The sequence below is a fragment of the Trachemys scripta genome, chromosome 12 (assembly GCF_013100865.1).
Source record: "Trachemys scripta elegans isolate TJP31775 chromosome 12, CAS_Tse_1.0, whole genome shotgun sequence".
Lineage (NCBI taxonomy): Eukaryota > Metazoa > Chordata > Testudines > Emydidae > Trachemys > Trachemys scripta.
The window spans coordinates 25,970,770-25,979,524 of record NC_048309.1 but is presented as its reverse complement, the minus strand read 5'-3'; the positions used below and the strand labels follow the sequence as shown (position 1 = coordinate 25,979,524).

General features: G+C 52.9%; 1 long non-coding RNA gene across 2 annotated transcripts; it reads right to left on the bottom strand.

The window, feature by feature from the left end:
* Nucleotides 1-32: 32 nt before the first annotated feature.
* LOC117885846 lies at nucleotides 33-7,108 on the bottom strand. Of its 2 annotated transcripts, XR_004647862.1 has the most exons (4): nucleotides 7,001-7,108; nucleotides 5,718-5,831; nucleotides 1,085-1,244; nucleotides 33-405 (listed from the first exon to the last, which is right to left on the bottom strand). It is a non-coding gene; the product is annotated as an uncharacterized LOC117885846 (long non-coding RNA). The 2 variants fall into 2 exon arrangements; XR_004647863.1 differs by lacking the exon at nucleotides 5,718-5,831.
* Nucleotides 7,109-8,755: the final 1,647 nt, after the last annotated feature.

Genomic DNA, 8,755 nt, shown 5'->3' with positions numbered 1-8,755 from the left:
CTCCACCTCCTGCCCTGGGGAGGCTGGAAGGTCCTCACTGACCGGGCAGGGTGATGCCTCCTGCTGGGAATCAGGGCTGGGCTCCTGGGGCCGCTGCTGCCCACACAACATGCCCCAGAGTCACCCTGCCCGGCTCCCCTCCTGCACTGGGTCCTGCCTGCCCAGCCGCAGCCTGGCCCAGCTCCATTTCGACCTGGCCTCTCCCACCTCGGCGCCTGCGCTGGGAGCGGGTTTTCTCCGCCAGAAGGCTGGGCACTTCCTCCTCCTGGCCTGGCCGGGAGCTCCTTCCCCGCCAGGGGGACAGAGGAGCCGTTCTGCTCCTGAGGAAGATGGCAGCTGCTTCCCTCAGGCTCTGGGGCCACCTGCAGAGCCTTCTTCCTGAACATCCTCAGGAGCCTGGCCATCCTGGAACCGAGCGGGGAGCGGGCGTGAGTCTGGGGTCAAGGCAGCCTCTCACTAACCAGCCTGTTTGGTCCCTCCCCATCCCTGCCCCAGCCAGAGCAGCTCCTCCTCCCCCACAGGGGTGCATGTAATGCAATCTACACGCACTGGCAGGAGTTCATGGCATGATCTGCTCCCAGCGTTCCCCCTCGTCACCCCTAGGGCTGCAATGCCCGGGGAGTCTCCTTTTCGAACACTGGATTCAGTCACTTTGGACAAGCAGCTCCCTCCTGCCATCCCAGACCAAACTCCCCGCCAGGCTAGAGAAGGAACAGAACCCAGGAGTCCGGACTTCTCCTGGGAAACCATTCCCCACGTCAAAGTCCCGAGGCAGAGCAAGGCCAGGACCCCTGCCTTTCCCATTGATTTCCACGCTCAGCAGCTCACAGGGTATGGCCCAGCTCAGAGACGCTCAGCCTGGGGAACGGTCTCCCACAAGGGAAGGGTTGGGAGCCCCATTGCTGGGACCTTTCCAAAAACACACTGGAGACGGCTCTGGAGAAGCCCCTCCCCGGTCTGAGAGCGAGGGACTCCTGGGGGCGGTTTGCAAATCCAATCTCCTTTGGGAGAGATTCTTTCCCCCTCTTTCTGCCTCTCCCCAGACAGACAGGGGATGCCAACGGGGAACCCTAATGCCACTCACTTGCTCTGCTGACGGAGCGATGGATGGAGGATGTTCAGTGTCATTCCTCGCCCTTCTCCTCACTCCCCAAAGCCAAGGCAGGCTGGAGAGAGTGGTGGTGACCTGAGGAGTTACCCTGCCCAGCCAGCAGGCAGGGTGATAGCACTGGGCGATCGACTGGCTGTGAAAACAAGAGTCTGTCTTATTGCCAAGGGACAGAGAAACTTGGCCAGCAGCAGGGGGTGCAGAACACTGGCCTAGTGCGGGGGTGACAGCGCCTCCCAGCTCCTCCCATCCCAGCACTTTACACACTTCCTGGAGCCTCCCAACCCCCCTGGGCTGTAGGGGCTGCGACCCCAACCCCACTGATGAGAACCAGGCCTGGGGCGGGGAAGCTACTGGCTCAGGGTCACACCAAGTGTCAGAGCCAGGGATTGGACCCAGCAGTCCTTATTTCCAGGCCCCTTCACTAACCACTGCTGCACACTCCCTCCCACAGCTGGCAATTACAACCAGGCCCTCATGTCCGGTCCCCCTGCTTTGAGAGGGAGTGTGCTCCGCTGGAGTGATTGGAGCAGGGAACTGGGAGTCAGGACTCCTGGGTTCCATTGCTGGTTTCCTATTGACCTGTGGGCTTGAAGTAAGTTGCTGCCCCCTCTAGGCTCTGTCCCCAGCAGTCAAATGGGGATTTCATACTTTCCCACTATTGGAAAGTGCTGGGAGAATCCCCCCAGCAAAAGCTGCTCTGACAGTGCTAAGCAGCATCTGACCATTAGAGGTCGGAGCGCACTGCCCAGGAGGAGGAGTGTTTGGTTCTGGGCTGTTGGAGTACGGGCTTGCAACCATCTGTGCACACATATTATACTAACTGCATCTAGACCACATCTCCCTAGTTTGTTTGTGAGAATATCCTTATTAACTCCAAGATGGATCACATCTACTGTTTACCCACCTCCACTAGGCCTGGAACCCTGCCAAAGAAGGAGCTAGGATTGGTTTGGAATGATTTGTTCTTGACAAGTCCATGCTCACTAGTCCTAACAATCAAATTGTCCTGTAGGTGCTGACAAACTGATTGTTTAATAAGGAGTTCCAGTATCTTTCCAGGTATGTTAATGGATGGGAAGACGTTCTTTTTCAGGGATCTCTGACGAGAACTGGGGCACAGCACTTAGTTTGTTGAGGCCATAAAATGGAGACAGGCACCTCTTCTCTTCTCCCAGCACCCCAGATACCTAAAAGGGTGGGACTCACATCCCTCAATGGGCTTTAAAAAAGACAATGGTTACAATGTGGCCCCAACCATTTCTGGTTTCTGCAGACTAGATGTTTTAGCAAAGTTTAGAATTCCTTGGTGCTCAACACCGTGAAACTCCCCTTTCTCCTTCACAAAGGGCTTTAACGCCCCTTATCTCACCCAGGCTCTCGACTGCCCAAAGTTGGAGAATTGTCCCTGTTCCCACTGCAGAGCACCCCCCACGACACACACACAGAGTCCTCCTGGTGGTGGGAGGGGAACAGAGGAAAGGACAGAAGACGTAAGAGATGAAGAGAAAGGAGGGAGGGATGGAGGAAAAGGTAAAACAAAAAGGACAAACCCTAATGTCCCCAGTGATTCTAAGGGACAAAATCCCAGGTGGGGAATAAAATTCGACCACCTTAAGCTAGTGTTTTCCATGCCTAGAATTCAGCTGGCGCCAGATGCAGCAGACTGAACAGGTTCCAAACCTCTCGGAGGCTCTTACCTTCTAAACAGGGACGTCTGTTTTCTAGTAAAATCAGGAAAAAGAAAAGAGAAAACTCAAAAGAGGTTCCTCTTGGCGCTCATGTACGTGAACCTAAACACTCTCTCAGACCTCAAAGAGAGACCTCGAGAAGGAGACTTGCTGAAGCAAAGCTACAGGGGACTCTGAGGTTTCTCTGGCCCTGAGCCCCTGTCCTGCCTGGCTGATGTCAGCATCTCTCTGTGAGGTCACCACCTCCCCAGCACCTTTGACCAATAGGCTGAGGTCCTGCAAAAAGCCTTTGTGATGTCACTGCCACACCCACCCCTCCCCTGCAGTGTTAATGTCCTGCCACAGGGCAGACACTTTGGAGGTTTGAGCTACACAAAGAGGAGACACTTAGATCTCAAAAATTAGATGAGATGTTTCAGTCTGAGCTAAGTACTTGCTGCTCTTAACAATTGCAACATAATAAAATACAAATAAAATAGACTATTTCAGCCATTCTATTATGTCCTAATCTGATCTGAGAAAACATGATAGGACACCTCATCTTATGCACTGCTCCTAGTGACACTCTCCAATAGATCCCCATCCTCCACCTGCCGGGAGGTAGGTAGGAGCAGATTGTTATCCCTACTTGAAAGAGGGAGAAGCTAAGGCTGAGAAAGGAGAATTGACTTGTCTTAGGTCACACAGCCAGTCCGTGGCAGAGTTGGGAATAGGACCCAAGAGCCCTGATTTTCAAACTAACCATCGGATCTTGAATTTCAGACATTGAATGACCTGAATAAAGTGCTCTCAAGTGAGTTCCAGACCAGCAAGAGTTCATAGTAATTATTCAGCAAGTATTTTAGGACAACTGGAATGGTAGAGAAAATAATGAACTGCAGAGAAGCAGCAAAATTTGTCGAACATATGACTGGTTATGACTATTTACTTGGTCTTAAAAGAAAACAACAGGGACCTGAGTCTCCTCCCTGTCAATAACCCCCTGCTCAGCCAATCAGGGTAGAGACCGAGGGTTCTCACCAGAGAGCCCAAAGGATGGCCCAGGTCACCGCTCGGGATCACTGTCTGAGCACTATTTCAGCTCCACATTTTTCGGTGGACCTCCCACAATGGGAGTTGTAGAGCACCCCCCACGACACACACACACCCCTCCTGGTGGTGGGAGGGGAACAGGGAAAGGACAAAAGAAGTAAGAGATGAAAAGAAAGGAGGGAGGGATGGAGGAAAAGGTAAAAGAAAAAGGACAAACCTTAATGTCCCCAAAGATTCTAAGGGACAAAATCCCAGGTGGGGAATAAAATTTGGCCACCTTAAGCTAGTGTTTTCCATGCCTAAAATTCAGCTGGCGCCAGATGCAGCAGACTGAACAGGTTCCAAACCTCTCGGAGGCTCTTACCTTCTAAACAGGGACGTCAGTTTTCTAGTGAAATCAGGAAAAAGAAAGGAGAAAACTCAAAAGAGGTTCCTCCTGGTGCTCACATACATGAACCCAAATACTCTCTCAGACCTCAAAGAGAGATCTCGAGAAGGAGACTTGCTGAAGCAAAGCCACAGGGGTCTCTGAGGTTTCCCTGGCCCTGCGCCCCTGTCCTGCCTGGCTGATGTCAGCATCCCTCTGTGAGGTCACCACCTCCCCAGCACCTTTGGCCAATAGGCTGAGGTCCTGCAAAAAGCCTTTGTGATGTCACTGCCACACCCACCCCTCCCCTGCAGTGCTAATGTCCTGCCACAGGGCAGACACTTTGGAGGTTTGAGCTACTCCCTGTGGATCACCCCGCTCAATGAGTGTTCATTCTAGGAAGCAAGCCGGCTAGACAGTAAAACAGCAGAAGCTGCTCCGAATGCTACACTCGGTTTCTCAGAAATGAGTAGACTTTATGGGCAGAAGAGACAGTTAGAGCATCTAATCTGACCCCCTGCATATCACAGGCCTCCTGTCCACCACAATAGCTACTTTTGGGGCAAACACATTCCGGAAAGGCATCTAGTCTTTATTAATGACATCAAGAGATGGAGAATCCACCACTTTCCTTGGTAGCTTCTTCCTGTGTTCAATCATCCTCGCTGTTGAATATTTGTGCCTTATTTGTCACAGGAATTTGTCTCTTTTCACCTTCCAGCCATTGGGTCTTGTTCTGCCTTTCTCTGCTAGACTAGAGAGCCCTTTAATACCCAGTATTTTCTCTCCATTAAGGCACTTCAACACTTCAATGAAGTCCCCTTCAATCTTCTTTTGATAAGCTAAACAAGTTGAGCTCTTTCAATAGCTCACTAGAAGGCATTTTTCTCCAGCCCTCAGAACATTTGGTGGCTCTTTGCTGCCCCAGCTCCAATTTCTAGGACCATCTTTTTCAAAGGAGGACACCAAGACTGGAGGCAGTATTCCAATAGCAGTCTCACTGCTGCTGTGTCACCTCCCTATCCTACTCACGGCTCTGCTCCTACGTCTAATGATGGCTTTAGCCCTGTTCACCACAGCATCACACTGGGAGCTCATGTTGAGTGGCTTCTCCACTCTGGCCCCTAAATCCTTTTCAGAGTCACTGCTTTCCTGGATACACGTCCCCATTCTGGAGGTGTGGCCGGCGTGCCTTGTGGCTACGTATAGGACCTTGCACTGGGCTCTGCTCAAACTTGTTTTCTTTGAATGGGTCTAGCTTGCCGAATGAGCCAGATCGCTCTGTATAACTGCCCTCTCGCCATCAGGAATTACCACTCTGCCTGTATTTTGTCACCCCCCAATCTTATCCGCAGTGATTGTATGTTTTCTCCCAATTCATTGATAACAATTATTTTAAAAAATTAGTCCTTGAGAGCTTCTTCAGACCCTTAGTACCCAGGACCTGATCCCCACATCACAGTGAGAAATGCTGTCCAGCCCTGCTGGTACATAGGGGATAAGCACAGAACAAACGTACTTTTAGGAGCTGTGTTGTCCATAGGCTCTGAACAACATGTGGGGGTCAGCAGATTACAAACACATGACAGACCTGTAGTGTACACAGGTCCCAACTGTGTCTCAGTTTCCCACCCTGTAAAATGGGGAGAACAAACAAAACCTTGATTAGCTCCATTTGATAGCTGGGGAAACCGAGGCACCCAGCAGTGCAGAGACTCGCTCATGGTCCCAAAGCCAGGAATAGAAAACAGCAGATCTGATAGCCAGGCCTGGGACCTAACCCTGGTTTTCCTGGCCTTGCTGCTCTAAGTTTAGTCACAGCCTCCATGTCTTTTCCCCCGTGTCCCTTAACCCTACGTCACTGCAGAAGAGAGATTTTCTGGTAGCCAGCTGGCTCTCCTGCATGTGGATGTCCTTCCAAAAGACGTGCTCTGGCTCAGTCCCATGCTATGGTTGGCTGAAGGAACCACTTGGTCACATTCTAGGCCCTGAGTTATACAGGAGGGGCGACTAGATGCACAGAATGGTCCTTTCTGACCTGAACCTCTATCAATCGCTACATTTTCTGCTGCTAGGAAGAGAACTCTGAACCTATTTTCTCTCATTCACTTTAAGTCGGAATAATTTCAATTCAGGCCAAAGGATTTCCTCTTCCATTGTGTCTTCAGCACCTTTGCGAGCAACCAGTTACTGTTACCCACAGGTTACCAGTTTCAACCTGTCCCAGGGTGAGATGGCCAGGAAAGGGGTTGGAGCTCAACTGCACCTGGCCCAGGTGATGCAGCTCCCTAGGGTGAAGGGAATAAGTGCGGGGGTCACGTGACAAGACGCAGCCTGTGACTAGGACCCAGGCCTGCTGAGAGATAGAAGGGCAGCCTGTGCTCAGCCAGGAGAGAGACCCCAAGGGAAGCAGGCATGGGAGGGGCTTGGAGAGTCCTTTAAAGGTCAGGGACAAGCTGGGAAGGGGCCAGGCTGAGTACTAAGGACCAGGCCCTAGGAGGGAAAGACAGGGCAGTTTAGGAGATGGGGCAGATAGTCCAGTTGGTTTCGGCTCCCAGGACCAGACACCCAGAGGTGAAGGTGATTGTCGGGGCTTCTGTCCTTCTTCCCCAGTGTAGATTTGATAGTGGAGAAGACTGATGCCGTAAGGGAGAAGTGAGTTACCCCAAGGTCACCCAGTGAGTTTATATCACAAATGCATACTTGGAAGGATCCAATAGAAACATGGATTTTCCAGTCTCTTCTTTCTAGGAGTCCCCAGGGCTAAGGTAAAACCCTGCTGCCCCTCCCCATTCTGCTCACCTCCAAGATGTGCTGGAGTTTGTCTGTGCTGGGGGGTGCTGTCAGCAGGATCGAGAGCTCGTCATCCATGTTCTCTGGGCAGGCCTTGCTCAGAGCCTGCCAGCGGAGGGAGACTAGGGGTTAGGAGCCTGCATTAGCACCCGTGTGCCATTGACCGGGAGCCGGCTGAGGTAAGCGCCGCCTGGCCGGAGCTCGCACCCAGAAACCCTGCCCCAGGTCGGAACCCCCTCCCACACCCAAATTCCCTCCCAGACCTCACACCCGGCACCCCAACCCCCTGCCCCAGGTCGGAACCCCCTCCTGTACCCTAATCCCTCCCAGACCCCACACCCCCACCCGCACCCCAATCCCCTACCCCAGCCCTGAGCCCCCTCCCGCACCCAAACTCCCTCCTAGAGTCCGCACCCCAACCCTCTGCCCCAGCCCGGATCCCCCTCTGGCACCCCAAACTCCTAATCTCCAGCCCAATCCCAGAGCCCGCATCCCCACCGGAGCCCTCACCCCCTCCCTGCACTCCAACCCCCAGCTCCAGCCCAGTGAAAGTGAGTGAGGGTGTGAGAGCGAGCGACTGAGGGAGGTGGGCTGGGCTGGAGTGAGTGGGGGTGGGGCCTTGGGGAAGGGCATGAAAGGGGTTGGGTCAAGGGCGTTTGGTTTTGTGCAAGTAGAAAGTTGACAACTCTACTTAAGGACCTTTGAAAAGCAGCCTCCTTAGCACCGCTCCTGATGCCAGGGGCCAAGGCGCCCCCGGACATGAGAACCACAATAGGCCAGAGCAAAACGCTGCGTTAGAAATCGGAGCTCAGGCTGCCAAGCGAACGATAGCTGACAGACAGGAGATGCGGGAATTCAGGTTGTGCCTTCAGCCAGCAACTGGTGTTCATCCGTTTGCACCACACACACACCTGTAGGCAGGGCCACTATTTCCTTGTCTGTCTGCCTGTTTAGCGTCTCTCGGTCCTTACTGTGCCCATCATCGTGGTGTCTGAGTGGCAAACCAAGGGTTTGACGTGTGCATATGAACCTGCCTGACTGGAAGGACGTGGTTTGGTGTGGATCAGTGACTGCTGGGGCGATTGGTGGCAGAAGGCTCTGAGGGCCTGGCTCATTCCGACCTGGCTCATTCCAATGGCTTCTACAGCTGAGAGCAGCCCAGTCTCCTGCCTGGGTCCGACGCAAACCAGGAAGTTCAGGACCACGGTTAATAAGAGCAGCTCAAAAGATCATTTTCGCTGAGCGCAGCCCTGCACAGATTTCCAGCTTAGGTTTGCATTTTCAGCAAAAGTTCTTCTTGATTATTTACTCCCAGCCCCTTTGTGCCTCCATAATAGCCAGCCACCCCATCAGTCGAATCCTGGGGCGCTCCAGGGACAGCGTGTGTGCGTGTATGTGTACGTCTGTATATATGTGTATATGTACATGTGTGTATGTATGTGTGTATGTGTATGTGCACGAGTGTGTGCACGTGAGTGTGTGTGTGTATGTGTGTACATGTACCCCAGTCAGATGTATACATCTGGATTTCCTTTGAAAGAATTTTCAAATTGAGCTGATCAAGTGCAATGGCAAAGCACCCAATTCCTCTGCCCCCCAACTGCCTTCGCTGCTTTAACGTACAACCTGCTCCGCTGACACCTCTGACTCCTGAAAGCCCTAACGCTCCAGGGGAGCAGGCCGTGCCCTGCCCTGCCTTGACTGCCCTGGGTGTTACCTCGGAGGGAATCGTTCCAGATTCCAATGGGTGGCAGGTCCAGGGAA